Source organism: Protopterus annectens, chromosome 4.part0, assembly GCF_019279795.1.
Source record: "Protopterus annectens isolate FY-2018-M chromosome 4.part0, PAN1.0, whole genome shotgun sequence".
Taxonomy (NCBI): Eukaryota; Metazoa; Chordata; order Ceratodontiformes; family Protopteridae; genus Protopterus; species Protopterus annectens.
In genome coordinates, this window is record NC_056733.1 from 1,434,701,287 (window position 1) to 1,434,720,455 (window position 19,169).

The 19,169-nt window shown below is 40.4% G+C and overlaps 1 protein-coding gene across 4 annotated transcripts in view; it reads left to right on the top strand.

Annotated features, from left to right (window-relative positions):
- The window catches only part of LOC122799893 (E3 ubiquitin-protein ligase RNF14-like), an 826,975-nt gene that overhangs the window by 495,616 nt on the left and 312,190 nt on the right, over positions 1-19,169 (top strand). The gene's annotated exons all lie outside the window — the stretch shown is intronic.

The window sequence follows — 19,169 nt, forward strand, 5'->3', positions numbered from 1 at the left end:
AGAATCAGAGGGTCTGCAGCCAACTGGAATAAAATCTCAGGTGTAGTTTGTGACGGCCTCTGTACCCTGGGCCAGTAATCAAGGAGCCTCAGTCCTCACCACTGACACTGGTGAGAGATGGTCACTAAGAGCAGGAATGGATTTACACAGTATTGTTCAGCTGCATCTCTTTGCATCAAGCACAGTTTCTCCCAAGAGCACACAGGGAAGATGCTCCAGACATGGGACTGGACTCTCTGTCTCTCCAGATTCCAAACAAGATTCACTTTGGAGCACTGCGTTCCAGTTCCAAGTAGCTGACACACCCACACCTGGGTATTTGATGTTCACACACACACACACACACACACACACACACACACACACACACACACACACACACACACACACACACACACACACACACTTTCTCCTGGGAAAGGCTGGAACAGATTTACTAGCTGTACCCTTTCTGTCCAAACTATAATCTAACCTCTCTGCCACCAGTCAGCCGCTCTCAGGCCCTTACAATGGTATCCAATTATACTGAGTAAAATCAGTTCTAATATAAATGGTAGAATCTAACCAAAGCAGCTAGGCTTTTCAAAGTAGCCACAGCATCACTAAAATAATAATAAGCACAAGTACTCTCAAGATGATAAAAGTATTCTCTGAAAGACCAGCCACAATGAAAGGTATAAAATATGTAATAATAAATAATAAAATAGAAAACATGAAAATAGTAAATATCTAAGTATAATAAACACCAGAGTTTCAGTCACAGGAGAAATAAACATAACACAGCTGGACAAATTCAGACAGATGCAGAAAAACAATGTTTAACTAATCTCACTGTATTTCCTGACTTTCTAAAGAATAACTGTTCCCTAGCTAACCTAATTAATACAGCAAGGCAGTTTAGATGCTGAGATGCTTACTTCCACAAGGCAAGGTGATGAGCTTCTAAATGACAGGGCTGAACTGAACTAAACTGAACTAAATGAGTTATGATAACTCTTACAGAGTTTTATGTCAGGTTCCAAAGAAAACAAAACAAGCTGCTGTGTGAGTTCCATCCTCTCAGTGCTAGTTATAGAATGACATCAAGTTTTATCACCTGATGCTGGTACAATACACATTCAGATCTGTTGCAGTATCTGAAAGCTATAGAACAATTTCAAAAACTTCTACTCTTACCTTCCAGAACACAAACATTTATTCAGTTATAGTAACACTGTTGATACATTTTTAACACAAGCATCTGTACAAGTCAGTGTGATAGTCAAATGACGCTAAATTATTTACAAAACTGCAGCTAACCATGCTGGCTTATGCCACACATGCATTGCCTCACTTTCCCTGGCAACACCCCACATCATCACATAGTCTATGACAGACGAATGCCAAAGAAGCTGAAAAGTAAGTTGTACAAGTCAGTGGTGTGACCAACTACTGTATACTACAGAAACCTGGGCAATAAAGGCAGAGCAGATGAGGAAGCTAGAGGTGATGGAAATGAAGTGCTTGAGAAGGGTGGTAGGATGCACACTGTGGAACAGATGAAGAAGTGAGAACATAAGAGCAGAAGCCAACATAGCTCTAATTGCAGAAAAGATCAAAGAGAACAGATTACAGTGGTTTGGACACATGCAGATAAGTCAAAGACAATCTGGTGAAAAAGATTTGGGACAGATAGGCAGAAGGTAAGAGGAAATGAGGATATCCACCAAAGAGGTGGATGGATTGTGTCAAAGAAGATCTGCAACAGTCAGGCATGAGTGTCAAAGAAGGCAGGAGTGTGGTATTGAATTGAGTGAGATGTTGATAGTTAACAAGATACCCTGACCACATATAGAAATGGGAAAAAGGGGGCTGATGATGATGATGATGATGATGCAAAGGTGTGTAAGTTATAGGATGCTTCGATTTATCAAAGATAAGGGTAATAGCAGTTTGAAGTTAATATTCTGAGGTTAAAAAATCACTGCTTTATACAGTGGGAAATGTATTTGTTTTTTTAAGTGAGTTTTAAGACTTGAATTGTATAATTTAGTATTAAATTCAGGTTTGAGATTGAGTTCCACAGTTTTGCCACAAAGTCAAAAGGGAGTAATGAGTGGTTCTGTTATTTGGTTATAAGTAGAAAATGTTTTTGTTGTTATAGTAGTATTGAACAAGGCCTTGTAGTGCAGGATATTTATGCAGTTTGTGTGTTAAGCAATGGATAATCTTAAATTGTGAGAGAGTTATGTTATTGTTAGGTCTTGCCAATGCAACTTGTTTAAAACTTGACATTTGAAAGTTACTGTGAAGATAGGTGAAGGCTGCCAGCCTAGCCAGATAGAATTCTGTATATAATTCTGTCATTTGTAAATATTAATGTAAGCCATAGGCTTGTTCTCTTAAATGTGAAAAGACTGATTTGGATATTGAACTGCAAAAATGTAACAACAGTGCACTCTGCTGTAAGAAAGCTAAGCCAAGCATTTTATGACTGTCTTTGATGTCAAAATTCGGAGCCGATATGTCTAGAGAGAGGCATCTTGTCTATTGTTTTAAGACCAGAGTTAATGGCTAGAATTTGCATGTATAAATGTCCTTTATTGCTCTGGTTTTTGACCAGGTGTAAAGAATGTAAATGTAGTTTCTGTTAGCCTGGGAACACCAGTAAAGTGTGAAGAATGATGCCATGTGAAGCAGCTCTGTGTTATCAATTTAAAGAGAGAGAATCAGAAAGCTCAGAGCATTTGTCTTGAGAACATCCAACATCACCAGCACTGTCTTGCTCTAGATGTAAGTTATTAGAACTGTGTTTCCTCTTAGAAATAGCTAAGAATTAGGAAGATTAGACCAAGTGTTTTCTGTGTTGATGTTAGAACTTTTCTACGGTATTACTTTAAGTATTTCTCTGTGATCTCTGAACTCTTGACTAGCACTGTGTAGTAAGAAGTATTGTCTTGTGTTTTTATTATTTATTATTAAATATTTTTAAAACATTCAACTGTGGCTGTTTTATGTAGAGTTAATTTAAGGTCTAGAGTACATTGCATGTATATAGTGTTACCGCACCAAGTCATTCTAATAAGCCTCGACTGTTTAGTCACACTTAACATTTGGATAATAATATTGCACAGTAATAATTGGACACCCTTTCAGAAGGGCCTTTGAGTAGCTGATATTAGTGGGTGGTGGCAGCTGCTGCTACCTTTTAGACTGGGCAGAAAAGGGGCACAGCTGGATAACCTGTGCCAGCCTTCCCCATGAGTGTCTGTGTGGTTGTATAAACTCTTATCTCAAAGTGTGTGTATGTCAGCTACTTGGGCAGGGACATGAAGCACTGATTGGACAGAGAGGGTGCTAGAGGTTTTAGCTTGCTCACTAGGCTGAGATCTGGACCCTATAGCTGTGCCAGTGGGGAGTCTTATTGGGGATCTGGAGAGAAAGGGAGAAACCAGCCCCAGACTGACTGTCATCTCTGTGTGATCTTAAGGGGAATTGTACTTTACTGTGTGTATATTTATTATCCTTTCCTTATATGGATGCCCCTCACTGGTGTTAGTGGTGAGGATTGAGGCTCCTTGATTGCTGGGCCAGTGCACGGGCATCACAGTTATGTGTTCCATTTGGGAAATTTATTTATATTTGGCTAGACCCCTAACCGGGAAAAGCCGAAAGACGCAAACTGTAAGTTTGTTTTAACCTAAGGACTTGGGAATTTTTGTAAATTTATTAATAGTAATGAAGTACAGAGCAGGGTAGGAAGCAGGAGTCTAATAAAACTGTTGTGAGTAAGGTATGTTTTTGTTAAGTATAGATCTGATTCCTATTTCTCTGTTCTCTCCAAACTGACTGATGGGTACTGAGCTGCTTCTCAGATCAGATCCTACCCTGCTAGTGCTCCAAAGCTCAATCTCCTTTAATATTGTTTCCCCTCCCGTAATCCCCCCCGTGCAGTAAACCTCCCCAGATCTCATTTGCTGCTATTAATGTGTGGATGAATCATTTGGACCACAGCTAAGTGCTCCATTTTTTGCAGTTTTCTCTAATTCTCAACCTTTTCCCTTACATGATTGTTATATTTTAACTCCTTTTGGTAGTTTGTGTAAGGATGTAGTAATTTTAGACTTTCTGACTTTATTTTCCCTTTCTAGTTCATGTCATTGGGTGGTAGGCCCAGTGAGCTTTTTCATAACAAAAAAGTGCTAGTAGTATTAAAAAAAAGTACTGGTGCATATGTATACATACATACATACATATATATATATATATATATATATATATATATATATATATATATAGAGAGAGAGAGAGCTAGATCACCTGTCTGCAGACTGGTTTATTTGTAAGGCCTTTGGGCCTTTCTCCTTAACTGATGGCTACAATAAGTTAATTTTGAAGGGACTTCTTCCCCAGATCCTTTGGCTGACAAGTCAGAAAAGGTAAAGAAAAAAACAAAAGGAAATGAACAGAGGCTTAGAGCATAGGAAAAGCTGGGGATGCCTGCCAGTTCTAGGTTCCAAAAACACTGAGACAACAGCTGACCTAAACTTGGTCTGCAGCCAGACAGTCTTCTCCCCTGGCTGCATCTTCTATGGAGCCAGTAATTATAATTCTAGATATGTCCCAAAGGACTTCTGTTAGCAGGCACTCAACAGAAAGAGAAATGTCTTGCTTTATCTCCAGGTCTTCTTATATTTCTTCCTTTTGGTTGTCGGGTCATTCAGAAGCACCAGTGATATGGACAAGGAATGTACGATGAGAACTGTTTTGAAGATGCAGCTTGAAATATGTATCATCTCATCTCCCTTAGGTGGATTGAGTTAGCTCTTCATCTGTCTTACATGCTCCTTCTTCTGCCTATGTTTCAGCACCAGTGGTTTCAGAGCTGAAGTATCACCTGGAGCCTGTTCATCCGGTGCTGGCTGGTACCCTTACTTTCGCATCTGATCTCACATATCTGATTCACTCAGCATAGAAGCATTCATTGTTGACTGAATCTTGAAACTGGCTGCTTGATGTAGGATATTTGGTTCTGTCTACAGTACCAACTAGCTTGGTGAAATTTTTTGTGTTAGATATCTTGGCCTTTGATCCAGTCTCCTCCATGAGGCACTACAAGTCATCTGTTTGAGCGATTCCTTTCTCAGTGCTGCTTGCATTGTTTTCAGTGGGTATTGACATGGCACTAGGTCAGGCCTCTCCAGTACCCGTGGATGTGGGGTTGGCTTTCGATGTGATGGAGAGGATGACTGCCTCTCCCCCAAAGGCCAGCTAGACAACCTCCAGTAGTACCAACTCCAGCCCCTGAGACGGTACATTCTGTGCCTCAGCTCATTTGTCAAGAATCTTAAGGACAGAGCAGAGCCAATAGCCTCAAGAAATCTGCACAGGTTCACTCTGAATCCACTAAGAAGTCTGATTCTCCCCTGATGTTCCTAGAGGATGTATAAGAGGAGGCACATAGTTTCACTTATGGAATTTCTGGTATCCCAAACAGACTTGGATAATTTGGAGGTTCTTTCTCCCCTCTAGAAGATGCCACATTTGGCAAGATCCTAGAATTGATGAGACAGAGGGGATCATGGACCTTTTTAGAATGAGAGAAGTTATCTGAGGCCTGTCACTTTGTACCATCTGCCTCCTGCGTGATCCCTCCTGCTAACCATCTGATAGATTTGGTCTCCTGGAAGACATGGCTAGAGCCTGAATCCTCAGATGTTATTCCAAGAAAACCTGATAGTATTCTCCATCGCCATAAGGATAGGTAGCACTGGTCCAAGGGGTCTCTGGTGGACATTTTGATTGAAGCAGCAGGTACCAAGCAAGAGCTATTTGATGATGCAGCAGCTGTCCATCCAGCCAACAAGGAATCCAGGACAATTGATAGCATGGGGAAGTGTGTATGTAATTTCGGCACATTTGCCACACACATGAACTGCTTCCAAAGAAATTTACTGGAATAAGTTTTAGATCTTTGAGAAAGTCACCACACCAAAGTCTAGAAAACAGTTACAGACTACAGTGGGGATGATGCTAAACATTACTAACCTCTCCATATGGCTCTTACATATTGCTGCTGATGGAATTGTTAGGGGAGTGGGCACAGGTATTACTAAGATGCATCACCTCTGGCTCCACCTTTGTGATTTTGCAGAGAACTTTAAGGCATCTTTCAAAAATGCTACATGTGATTGTACTTCCTTATTCTGTCTTGCTGTGAAGAAAAGTTACTAAAGTACAAGCAGAAAGGCAAGACTCAGTTTGCTATGGAGTCAGTTCTGAGTTTCCTCAAAGTCATACAACCGGAGTTAGCAGAGATCCAAATCCTCATGGTTCAGGAAACACCAGCAACAGCCCCTTGACTCCAACTCAGATAGGGGTGGCTGTGGTAGAGGAGTTACCTTCAATGGATACCAACCTATAAGTCAAAGAGGTCTGCAAAATTAGAGATTCTGGTGTTCTTCTTGGGTAAGCAATAGAAAGTCACTGAAGGCTTACCAACTGTTCCTCTCTGAAGGCAGTCAAGACCGTTCATCTCTCCACTCCCTTGCATGGATAGTCATCACACTGGATTCTTGGGTGAGACAAGTAGTTTCCCAGAGGTCATGTTATAACTTTTCCCATCCCCCACCTCACAATTTTAGACACTCACAGATGTTCTAATCCACCAAAGAAAAATGTCAAAAAGAGAAATTCTTTCTCTCTTAGGTAAAAGAGCCATACAATTGGCCTAACTAGACTAGAGAAGGTCCGGAATTTATTCAAGAACAAGGACCTCAGGCCCATTGTAGACCCCAGTGGCCTAAACCTTCATGTGAAAAAGACCCCCTTCAGAATAGTTATGGTGCAGTTTTGCACAGCCTGAAGGCATACAATTGGATGTGCTTGACAGATCTCCAGGATGCATACATACATCCTGGACATTTCTACATTTCTGTCTAGGAGCCAGCCATTATTAATTCAGAGCCCTGCCCCGCAACCTGACCACAGCCCCTGGGTGTTTACCAACTGCATGGCAGTAGACACTGCCCATTTGAAACTTAGAGGGATCTGCATGTTCACACATTTTGAAGTTTCACTCCTCACTGCTATGATTAGAGAATCTTTTATTATAGCCAAAGACTACTTGTTAAAGCTCTTCCTATTCTTAGGTATTTATAAATTATGAAAACTAAAGTTTTCATCTAACGCAGTCCATACTGTTTATTGGATGCCATCTGGACACCATAGGACATACAGTCATTTTTCCTTCAGACAGAACTCAGATGCTCGGAGCTTCAATCCAATATCTTCTAAGTAAATCCTTTCCATCAGTAGTCTTGGATGATGGCCTTGAGAATAGTCATGGTCCATTTTGCACTGTTTCACCTGTTTATTCTTCAGGGATTATACAACACCCACAGTCATCACTCAGCTGTGCAAGTCTAATCTAAAATTGTGGTTAACCTCTCATGCAGTCTCTGCAAGGATACCATTTTTTCTTTCTCCTCCCAGGGTAACAGTCACCAAGAATGCCTCCTCTTTTGGACACAGGGAGGCATTTCAAGGGGAGAATGATACAAGAAACTTGGACTCAAACAAAGGCCAGCCTTCACATCAACATTCTGAAAATGCAAATGATCCCTCTGCTGTTTCTGGAATTCCAGGTCCTTCTACCATTGAACCAGACAGTATGTCTGTAGTGTGGTATTTGAGCGAGGAAGGAGGAACCTGTCCTCTTTGTTAAGAGACAATGAGGACATGGCAATGGGCAATTGTTTTGCATCACTTTCTAATCAAAATGTACATTCTGAAGAAATCCAGTTTTCTTGTGAATAGGCTCAGCAGATCCATCCTGATGCCTCATTAGTGGTCTCTCAATCCAACAGTAGCTTGTCAGATATTTAGCTTCTGGGGCCAGCTTTGTTATAATCTCTTTACATCTCCAGCACTTAAAAATTACTGCAACTACTTTGCCTGATCCCTCTGCTGAGACATTGACAGAGCGATGTTTTCATAACATAATGACCCACCAGACTTCTTTATTCCTCCCCCGTTTCTGTGATGCCCAGATTTTTACAGAAAGCAGCAGTATGCAAAGCCACAGTGATCCTTATTAATAGGTTCATAGGAGGGTACTAGGCTATTGGCCCTAGGGCCTCTATAAGCCTAGCCAAAAATGTACCCTGGCTTTCGCCACCCAAGAAAATTATTTTCCTGTGCCCCTGTTGAGCAGAGCCACAGAAGTGATCCCCGGGGTGAATTTCCTATCTCCCATCCAATCATCAAGATTTTTCTTGAAGAGTGAATCCATGTTGGCCAAGGCAAATATGGTTTCCTTTATTCAGGCCTTACATAATGAAGCACTCATGACTTCTAAATCACCATCCAGATCTCCTCTTACACCAATCCAGCCAGCTCATTTGGACTTACCATGAAATTAACTGCTTAGTATCTCCAGTAATGTTAATGGCTAAATTTCCCTTGTTATCGCAGAGTGTGATTCGCATACTGTCTGCGTTTCTAAAAGAGTCCATTCCTGGATTGTACAAAGCAAATGGAAACATTTCTTTATGTGGGCAAAAAAAAAATCAGAGCATTGACCCTTTTTTCAGCTTCCATTCCTGACATCCTTCAGTTTCTTATAGACTTGTTTGATGCAGTTCAGGTTGCTCCACAATCAAAGTACAACTGGTATAGATCTCCAACTTTCACAAGAGTTTTAACTCTCATTCTATTACTTCTCACAAATTACTTAAAGCCTTTTTGAAAGGGTAATGGACCCAGTATCATTTTGGGACCTCAATTTTGTCTTGGAAATATTGACAAAATTCCTTTTGAGCTAGTGTCTTCAGCACAGCTATAATTCCTGTCCTGGGCACCTCTGTTCATGGTAGCAGTTACTTACAAGACTTTCAGAATTATGTCTAATCTTCAGTCCTCAATACTTGTTCTTCCACAAAGACAAAGGGTTTCTATAAACTAATCCTTCCTTTATTCCCAAGATTGCTTCATAGGGCAAGTTGAATAAGTCTATAAGTTTAACTATTTTCTTTCCTATCCATTCTACCAAGAAGAATATATTCTTCACATTCTAGATGTCCATAGACAGCTGAGATTCTGTTTCCACAAGAAGAAAGCATTTACAAAACCTAAACAATTGCTTATCTCCTTCACCCGTGACAAATTAGGACAAGAGGTATCTAAGGTAACCTTGTCCAGATGGCTATCTGACTGTAATCGTGTTAAGTTTAAATAATGTTGCACTATTGTGCCTTATTACTTTGGTACTGTTAATCACTAATGCCATTATTTGAGATAATATTGCAGTGTTGCCTTTTAATAATACGAGGTGTATAAAAAACAAATTAATTTATTGCCTTGGTTACTGATCGCACTTTCTGATCATTGGTGTTGTTGCATTTCTGTTTATTATTGATTACTGCAGTGTTACTGCATATGATGCTACTGGTCTACAGTAATATACTACAGAGTACAGCGTTACTTTTATTACCTGGCTGACTGCTGTACTGATACTACAATGAAACAATTTGCTATACAGTTATGGCACTTGAAACTATGCATTTACATTTTCTGTAGCTATTACAGTTATTGCATATGGGTCCATTGGGTTAGACTATGTTGCTTATTGTTTCTACTACTTAGATATTGATTACATTAGCCTGCTGGGTAAAGCTATTTAATTTAAAATTGCCATTTGCTACTGATTATTTTATTACTCCTACATATTTTTTTCTCTTAACATTTCTCATTGCAGTTGTGAATACTGCAGTAGTTACAGCTTATATTCATTTTATCTTTTTTATCCAAATCTCTTATTATTACCTTTTTCTGTTCCAGTCAGTTCTCTCCCCTGTCTTATTAACCTATTTTGTTTTGTTATACTCCTTCATCTGCACTGGCCAATAAAGAGTCTCAGTCAGCTTTTTGCCCCTTCTGTAGCCAGCCTGATTGTAGTAGATATTTTGTCGAAGTGTAATAACTGCCTCATTCTTATCAAAAGTGCTATACTGCTACCTCACAGTGATTCATCCTGTGAAAAGCTAACTTGGAGGCTACCGTTTTACCTCAGAGCACATTCGGTAAGCACATGACACATACACACACAATGCAGGGTATTTCCACTAAACCACTTACACTGAGTTTAAGAGAACACTGGCTAAGTCTCCCAGGTTAAAGACTAAGAAACTTCAGACATTGGTTCACAAAACAACACACCCACCTTTACCCTTCACACCAACGACCAGTACGCATACCTTTAAAAGTCACAAGGTTGCAGACTCCAAGCCCTTATGGACCACTGACACTGTATCTAACCATGGTAATGTTTTAGTAATGGGTGACTATATTGTCAGATATATGGACACCACCCTTACAAAGCTGAATAAAAATAGGGTGATAATTATCTTTCTGGAGCCAGGGTCAAGGATGTGACAAGGGCTCTTAGATCCCTCCTTCCTGATAAATATTATTTTGACCAGACAGTGGTCCATGTGGGGGTGAATGACCTTAAGTGCCCTGCCGAGAGGGACTTGCAGAATGAAATGATTTATCTTGCTCTGCAGGTGTCTGGGGCACGAAAGACATTTGTCTTGAGTAGTTATTTTGCCTTCACCCAGGTTGATGCTAAGATTAAAAGACAAGATAATTGGCTTTAATAATTGGCTATGCAGCTGGTGCCATTCTAGAGGGATCTGGTATATGTCAGCTTGGGATGAGAAGGCTAGCAAACCTTCCTACTCTGCCAGAGATGGTCTGTACCTCTCTGACCAAGGCTTTCACATTTCGGCTCAACCCTTTGCTGTCCACACAGTGCTTTTTTAGGCACAGTCCATCCTATGGACATTCCAACCTAGTAAATTCTAATTTGGAACACATTAATGTGGTTCTACTCAGTGCTAAGAGTCTTAAAAAACATCTGAACATGAAGCTCTCCTGCAATTTGAACAAATTCATATATGCGTAGATACAGAGACATTGTGTTAGAGCAACGAAAGCACACCCCCTAGTCCTGGGTGTCTTCAGACCCACTGGCAAATGTAGGGGAGTATCAGTATTTATCAAGGAGGTTGTCCCATTATGACAGATTCCTCTGAACACCACATTTGAACTCTTAGATATCCAAATCCCTATTTTAACAAGACTAATTACCATTTCATACCTAGCTATAGAACACCATATATGTCCCCTTCTGAGCATGATAGCTACATTACTACATAAACTGAACTTTCTATTAAACCCAGCAGCTTTCTACTTGAGGACTTCAGCTGCCCATAAATAAACTGTTTGACCTGCATTGCCAATGATAGGTATGCCTCTTTCACAAATAATTAACCATTCTACTGTGGGCTCCAATGTCCATGATCTAGTCTTCACAAATATGACAGTTTCTTGCACATCTCCCTATGTATCATCCTGCCTTGTTAAGTCAGATCATAAATTAGTGACTGTTCCCATTAAAATTGGTGGTACTTCGCTTGTAAATACCTCTGTGCTTAAGGACTTCTCAAAATTAAACATACTTCATTCACTTGATTACCTAAATAAATTCTGCTGTAGTCCTCCTCCTATGGATCCCATTGCTAAAGCTGCTGCCTATGCCTCTGACTTCTACAATCACTTAAATAGTTGTATTGATAAGGCATTCCCTATCCACATCAAATATAATGAGAAGTTTAAAAAACAAACCTTTATGTTATAATACCTAGAAAAATAAATTATGTAAAAAGAGAAAGAAATTTATTTAACTCATTACATCCAAATGACGCCTCCAGGTGCAACTGCAGTGAACGCTTACCGAAGCCTCTAGGCATCAAATATTGCTTGTTCATATTTGCATTAGAAATTCCAAAACCATGATATATATGTACAAGGTTTTAAAGTATTTTGTCCTAAAGCTTACACAATGGCAAACTCAACTGCATTAATATTTGACACCTGTCTAGTGCAGGTAAATAGATATTAACTGTTGTTTTTATCATATTATTTTTATATAGATATAATTTTCACATTTTTCTAAATATCTCAACAACCAAGTAAAACAAACAGAACTCCTTAGCCTCATATGAAAGCCCCACCTAGATTAACAAAATGCTCCTGCCAGTATATGTGTAACTTGAGTGGTGCTGAGATATTGTAATTTGTTTACAAAATACTACAATGTAATTGTTACTGTGTTTACTGTGACTTAAAAAATCCTATTTATGACCTAGAACCTAAAGAATACTACCACTATAAAAAATAGATGTGAAATTGTTCTATCTCGCCTTCATTCTCACTGATAGGTTTGGAGCTGATCCTCGGCTCCGACTCGGCCAGATGCTAAAGCTTGAGGTTTTCAAACAGCTCGTGGTTTATTCCCTATTCCATGATGCAATAGTGCTTCCCTCAGATCTCGTTTGCTGCTGCAACAGATCGGGAGTCCTTTCGACAACTCTGGCCAGTAATGTTCAAACTTCTTTACATTTTCTCTGTAAATTTCCCACAATTAATATAGACAGTAAAATTTAGGATTTCTATGCACTTTTTCCCTGTTTAATAGTTTTACCGAGTTATAAGGTGCCTTTTTCTCTGCGTTTTTTTCTAGGTCTATTTATATACCGTAGAGTTTAGTTACTTGAAGCAATTTACCTCCCTATCCTTTCTGCTTTAAAGTAGTAAGCCCAGTTTTTTATTAGGGCAGTAGTAGTGTGTTGTTATACTGTTTAATTAGCCCTGTAGTGTTGTTAGGACTGTAGTGTTATTATACCTTTCTATAGCATTGTGTGCTTCTTATACTTAGTTTAATAGATCTTGCCTAGAGTTAGGCCATTTTTATTGGGGCTGTTTTTGCTGCTGTTGCTATTTTTTGATATTGTGTGTCTTATGGTTTAGGGCTATTATTATTGATAATACATAGAGTGTCTACTGTGGTATTATACATTATATTATATAGTTAGAGCTCTACATTTTTTTCTTTAGGGCTATTATTATTATTACTATTGATAAGAGTGCTTACTATGTCTTTGAAGGCTAAATCTGGTTTCAAGAAATGTCCCAAATGTGGACAGAAGATGTCTATCATAGATGGGCACACAGACTGTGTGTATTATCTAGGTGAACATCACCTTCAAGAAAATTGTGTCATCTGTCACTTTATTAGTTCTCACGTTCTCCATGAACGCAGGAGTAAACTAATGGCAAGACGTTTGTTAAAATCCTCTTTTCAAGAAGCCTTAGATAAGGACAAGTCTACTAAGTCTACAAAAATTTTTGTCTTCCAGCTCGTCATCGGAATCAGAGCTGAAACAGGGCTCATCGACATCTAAATCCAATGCCTATGGAGTCGGAGGTTGTTGTTGTCAGTAGGAGCTGGTCCCCAGTCTTGGAACCGATATCTCCTACTCTAAAATCTCCTATTTTGCAGTCAGGGGCCTCTTCCATAGCTTCTCAGTCTCAAGACTATCGGATAAGGATATGGATCGAGTGGTGCAGAGGCTTTTGCAGTCACAGGTGCTAGCAGAAATTCTGTCGGGTTCGACCCTTAGGGCTTTGGAACTGACCAAGACCCAGCCCATTTTTTCAGTTCCTCCTCCGATTAGATTTAAAGTTTTGGAGCCGGAGTATTCGGAACCGATGATAGTGGATATGGTGGAACCAACACCTCTGGGGCTTTTGGTTCTGACTACTCTGACTGCTCTGGTACCTGCCTTAGAGTCTAGGAGCCAACACTCACCGGTCGGGTCCGGAGAGGATAGTTGTACCAATCTTTCAGCGCCGACGCTACCTCTCGGGGCCTCAGCTTGGGTGAGTTTGGCACCTAGCTTGAGCTCAGAGCCCATGGCTTTGGTGCCGCAGAGATGGCCTGCTACTACAGATCCAGGCACCTCTTTGCTTCGGAGCAATGGTGGCTTCAATGCTATGAGGAGAGCGTTGTCTGTTCGGGCACCCATGTCATCGGTACCAGCAATCTCCTCCCCTAAATTTCCTGTGTCTGCCTGTACTTCACTGTTCCCTCAAAAGCATAGCGACCTGTAGTCTCAGGTCCCCCCATCGGGTGAGCCCTGCTTTTCTGGGACCTCCCAGAAGTTCCTACTGAGGAGGTTCCCAGGAAGAGGATTTGTAAGAGGAAGCATCTAGATTCCCCACAGAAATCCATCACGTCAGATACTGACTTAGATGAGTCAGAAGGGTCCCCACGATCCCCCTTTGAAGATATCTCTTTCGGTGATATCTTATAAATACTAAAATAGAGGGGCAGCTGGAACCCCCTTAACCCCACTGATGATGAGTCAGTACTCCTGAAGGCTTTTGGGTCTCAACCCTCCACCTCTTGGGTCACACCGCCTTTTGATGAGTTGATGGACCTTCTCTCTCAAAAGGAGTGGGAGTCCTATGCCATAGAACTAGTCTCTCGGAGGCCTAACACATTTTATAATGTCACCCCAGGACAAGGCTTTCCTTACCAAAGGAGTATCTGTTGATGTTATGGTGGTGGCGGCGGCCACCAAAAAGGAGTTATCGGAGACCTCCACATCTGTTCATCCTCCTAATAGGGATTCTAGGATCATGGACAGATACAGAAAGTGCATGTTTAGTTCAGCGGCCTTTACTCTTTGATCCCTGAACTACCTGACACATTTTACTAGACTGCATAGAGATCTCCTTAAGGAGTTGGGAGATAACCCTACAGGGTGCGGTAGCTGCGGAGGCCTCAGATAAGGTAACCTCCCAGCTTGCTACCCTAAATTCCCTTATTAACTCTTCCATGCGTCTGATTTCATATGCAGCTGATGGAACGAGTAGGGCAGAGGGTACAGGAATTACTCTTAGGAGACTTGCCTGGATGCGCTTATGTTCCTATGCGGAGCCCTACAAGTCATCCTTTGTGAACACCCACTTTGATGGTTCATCACTTTTTGGACTGAAAGTGAAGGAAACGCTTACCAGGTGTGAGCAAGATGGAAAGACTCTCTCTGCCGTAGGAGTCCATTTTTCCACCCCTACCAGACCTTATCCAAAAGGTCGGAAAAGTGGAAAAATGTGGTTCCGCAAAGCCCAAGAAGCTTTCTTTGACACACATGGTGAAACCCTCTCTAGAGGCAGAGGAGGGGGCAATAATGGAAGATGCCATCCATGCGGCAGAGGGGGCCTGCAAAATCAGAGTGACAAGGACCAGTTCTTTGGAAAGCCCTACCAGTGCTCCTGAAAGGAGGCCCATCTGTCCATCTCTGGAGGCAGTCAGGGGATGCTTATCTTTGTACCCAGACACCTGGCTAAAAATCACAAAAGATCATTGGGTACAAAGCATAATATCCAGAGGATACACCATTCCCTTTGCTACACCTCCACCCCCTGTGAAAAAAATCCCAGATGTTCCACCCAATCACAGGGAACAGACAATCTTAGAAATTACAAGGTTACTAGAAAAAAAAAAGAGTCCTCCAACCAGTCCCAGCAGATCAGAGAGGATCCAGAACTTACTCAAGGTTCTTTTTAGTTCCAAAGAAAACAGGGGACTGGAGATCAATTTTGGATCTCAGCAGATTGAACAAATCTGTCAAAAAAACAAAGTTTCGGATGGTCATGCTACAGTCTGTACTTCCTTTTTTAGGAAAAGACAACTGGATGTGCTCAATAGATCTCCAGGATGCGTACTACCATATAAAGATGGCCAGACCATCCACGGATCATCTGCACTTTTGGCTGGGAGCCAGTAACTTCCAGTTTCGAGCTCTGCCCTTTGGTCTCACTACAGCCCCCAGAGTGTTCACCAAATGCATGGCAGCAGTCATGGCTCACTTTAGACGGTTAGGATTCCAGGTGTTTCCATATTTAGATGACTGGCTCCTCACCGCCACCACCAAGCATCAACTCATACAAGCAAGGGAAACAACCTTAAATCTTTGCAGTTGATTGGGGATTACTGTAAACTGGGACAAATCTGCTTTACAGCCATCCAAACGTACCATGTTTATAGGAGCAGATCTCGGCACAGTTTCCATGACTGTAAAACTTCCAATGGAAAGAGTGGTGAGCATTCAACAACAAGTTCTGGACCTCATTCCTAAACAGAGAGCCTCAGTTTCAGTAGTACTCAAATTACTAGGGACCATGGCTGCAGCCATAATTACCATTCCGGTAGGCCAAATGCACATGCGGATACTACAATGGCTTGTTTTCACACAATGATCTTACCAGGAACTCCCAATGTCTCATCCCATTATAATAACAAAGTCATGCAAGAGGGATCCTCTCTGGTGGCTGACCTCTCCTCAAGTGACAATAGAGGATGCTCCAGTTCCACAAATAGCCAGGTTCCACAATTTATCACCTGCACAACAGAACATCAATCTCTTCTCTTCATAAATCTTCTACCAGGAAATTATACTTGCAAGTGGTAGATAAGTTGGATGGGCAGCCTCAGATTCTCTCCTGTCGAGCTTGTCGTGCCCTTCTTGAGGCAGGATAAAACTTTTTAATAGGGTTTTTTGTCAAGGCTTTTAATGGTCTGCAGAATGATTAACTAGTACTTCTCTACGAATGTACATATACATCACAAAACAAATCCTTACTAGATAAACCTAAAACTCATTCTGCAAGGTCACTCTCTGCTTCAACAGCCTTTTTCAGAAATTCTACTGTGGATGAAATTTATGCTGCATTAACTTGGTCTGCATGGCATATTTTTGCCAAAGTGTATAACCTGAATAAAATTTTCAGATCCAGAACTTCCTTCAGAGCAGCAAGCCTTAAGAATATACTGTCATGATGCCACTCAGGGCTTCAGATTGCAATTCTGACCCGTCTGTTGGAATGGGTGTACTGGTTGAATAGGATACTGTAATTATGTACTTACTATAACACTAGATCTTTTCATCCTGGTCTGTCTCGTATGATATTCCTCTCTACTTCCATCCCCTATCCAAAATGTCACTATTCCTGAACACCTGGCAGACTTTTTGGAAGCTCTTCTGCCTGTCTCTCTCATATTCCTCACTTATTCATAATTTTCTACCTTTAGCAAGCAAACTCAATCTGAGGAGTTTTAGTGCACAAGATTATGGGAGGGAAAAATCTTAAAGGAGCTCTTGTCTTGGAACAGCAGCACACCTGAATCATATCTGACCAGCAGCTCAATATCCATCAGTCATATTGGATGGACCAGGATAAAAGATCCAGCATTATGGAAAGTTCATAACTACTGTTTCTGCTTCATATAACATTCCTAGTTTCCTAGTAGGTTTAGATATTATGTAGAGGATATGCTCATGAAACTTCTGCTGTTGACTTATAATAACATCAAGTGGTTTTGTTTGGGGTGTATGTTCTATAGCAGTTTTTGATAGAGAGAAGATTATTAAAGCTGGACTTTGATACTGTTGTGTATGTGGGGTAAACAGTATTGGTTTATTTTTTTTAACATTTAGTAGTAATGGGAGTCTTTTAGATAGTTCTCAAGATTATGAAATGCTTGTTGTGTAACTGCTTAAAGTTTTGTAAGAGTTGTACCAGAGTGATTAACCTTCAGTTGGTCAACTAACATGAATGTCAACATCCCGAAGGTAAACCACTCTACATCAGAAAAAGGAAACATCGACTTCCTAGTACACATATGCCTAGGTTGCTTTCAAGTGCAAGTAAATATTATTTAAAAAAACCCATAAATAACATTCACCTCTTCTAATTATATATATATATATATATATATATATATATATATATATATATACACTCACTTTTTCGAAAATAAACAATAGACCCATGGTTACGCGAAAGTGCACTTAAGCGAAAGTGCACTTCCGTGAACATCGGTTCAATGAACCGATAAAAAACAGACAAACATTGTTTTGCACCCCCCCATGTGGGGGGCTGTGCCCCCACACCCCCCCTACTTAAATATACCAACTCTGAGATCGCACTACAGTGGGGAAACACATAAATTCCCTTTCTCCACTGTAGTGTGCTTTGGCACCTGTGTTCCTTAACGGTTCATTGAACCGTTCTTCTCGGAAGTGCACTTTCGCGTAACCGAGGATCCACTGTTCGTTTTCGAACAAGTGGATTTCTAGCTATAGATGTACTATAATGCACAATCCCGGGGAAAGGGAATATTCCCTCACCTGGGGATTATCGACCTCGCGCAACTGTCGACTATCTGTATAGTCGACCAAATGTAGTTAATTAAACAGATATCATCCAAACTTCCTGTTGACCAAACCATATAATGGTGAGTCATTAGAATGTTGTAGTAGGAAACAACTGTTGTTCAAGTGTAATTATACTCCATTTACTGATGTTAAAGATGAGGTCGTTATTGGTGCAGTCTTCTTGGAGAACTTTGGCAACCATTATCATGTTACTCATCCAGACACCGTGTTTCCCTTTTTATCCAGAAAGGACAGTTTGATAACAAAGTGCCCTATTAGAACAGAAATGCAGCTTCTGTTAACCTTGACGTGTTGTATGCATGCACATGTAATTCATTCTTAATTTAATTATTCCCTTGTGTGAAATAGTGCTGAATGCATTAGCAAAGGAAGATAAATAGCATGAATTGTCAGTCTTTTAACAGCTTTTGTTCTCTTCAAAGAATTGTGCAAGATTCAGAAAGCAAGATCTCCCCTCACAAATGCATACTTTTCCATATCTAATAGAGGTAGGTCATCTGTGTCATTTTGTATAAGCTCTACCTTGACTCTCTCCATGATTTTACATACAGACAACAAGTCAGGCTGCTCAGTCTAAAAATGGTTTAGATCTGCTTTGACAGCCCCTCATGTGAACTAGTCCACTGCAGCCTATTTTTGTAGGTTAGGTGCAAACCCATTTTGTTATCAAGTCTTTGAAAATCAGTTCATTACATTTTGTCATGTTTATCTAAAGCAAGACCCTTCCTCTCTAATAGCATAATTCAGAGAAATGTGTACTACTACTCAAAACACAGTTTTACCATTTTACCATGTCAAAGGATCACTAAAGTTGCAAGTTTTGTAATAAGGATTTCTTTTTTAAATAAATTATATATGTTCTGTTGATATATAATTATATCTTCTCTGTAGGACTGTAGTAGGTATTGATATTAATAGGAAATTTTAAAACTAATGTGGTAAAATGCTTAAAGCTCTGGTATTGGAGTGTACAACTAGTAGATGGGAAGAAGAGAAGGGAGGATAACTGTAGTTTCAGGAGAAGACCTTCATAATATGATA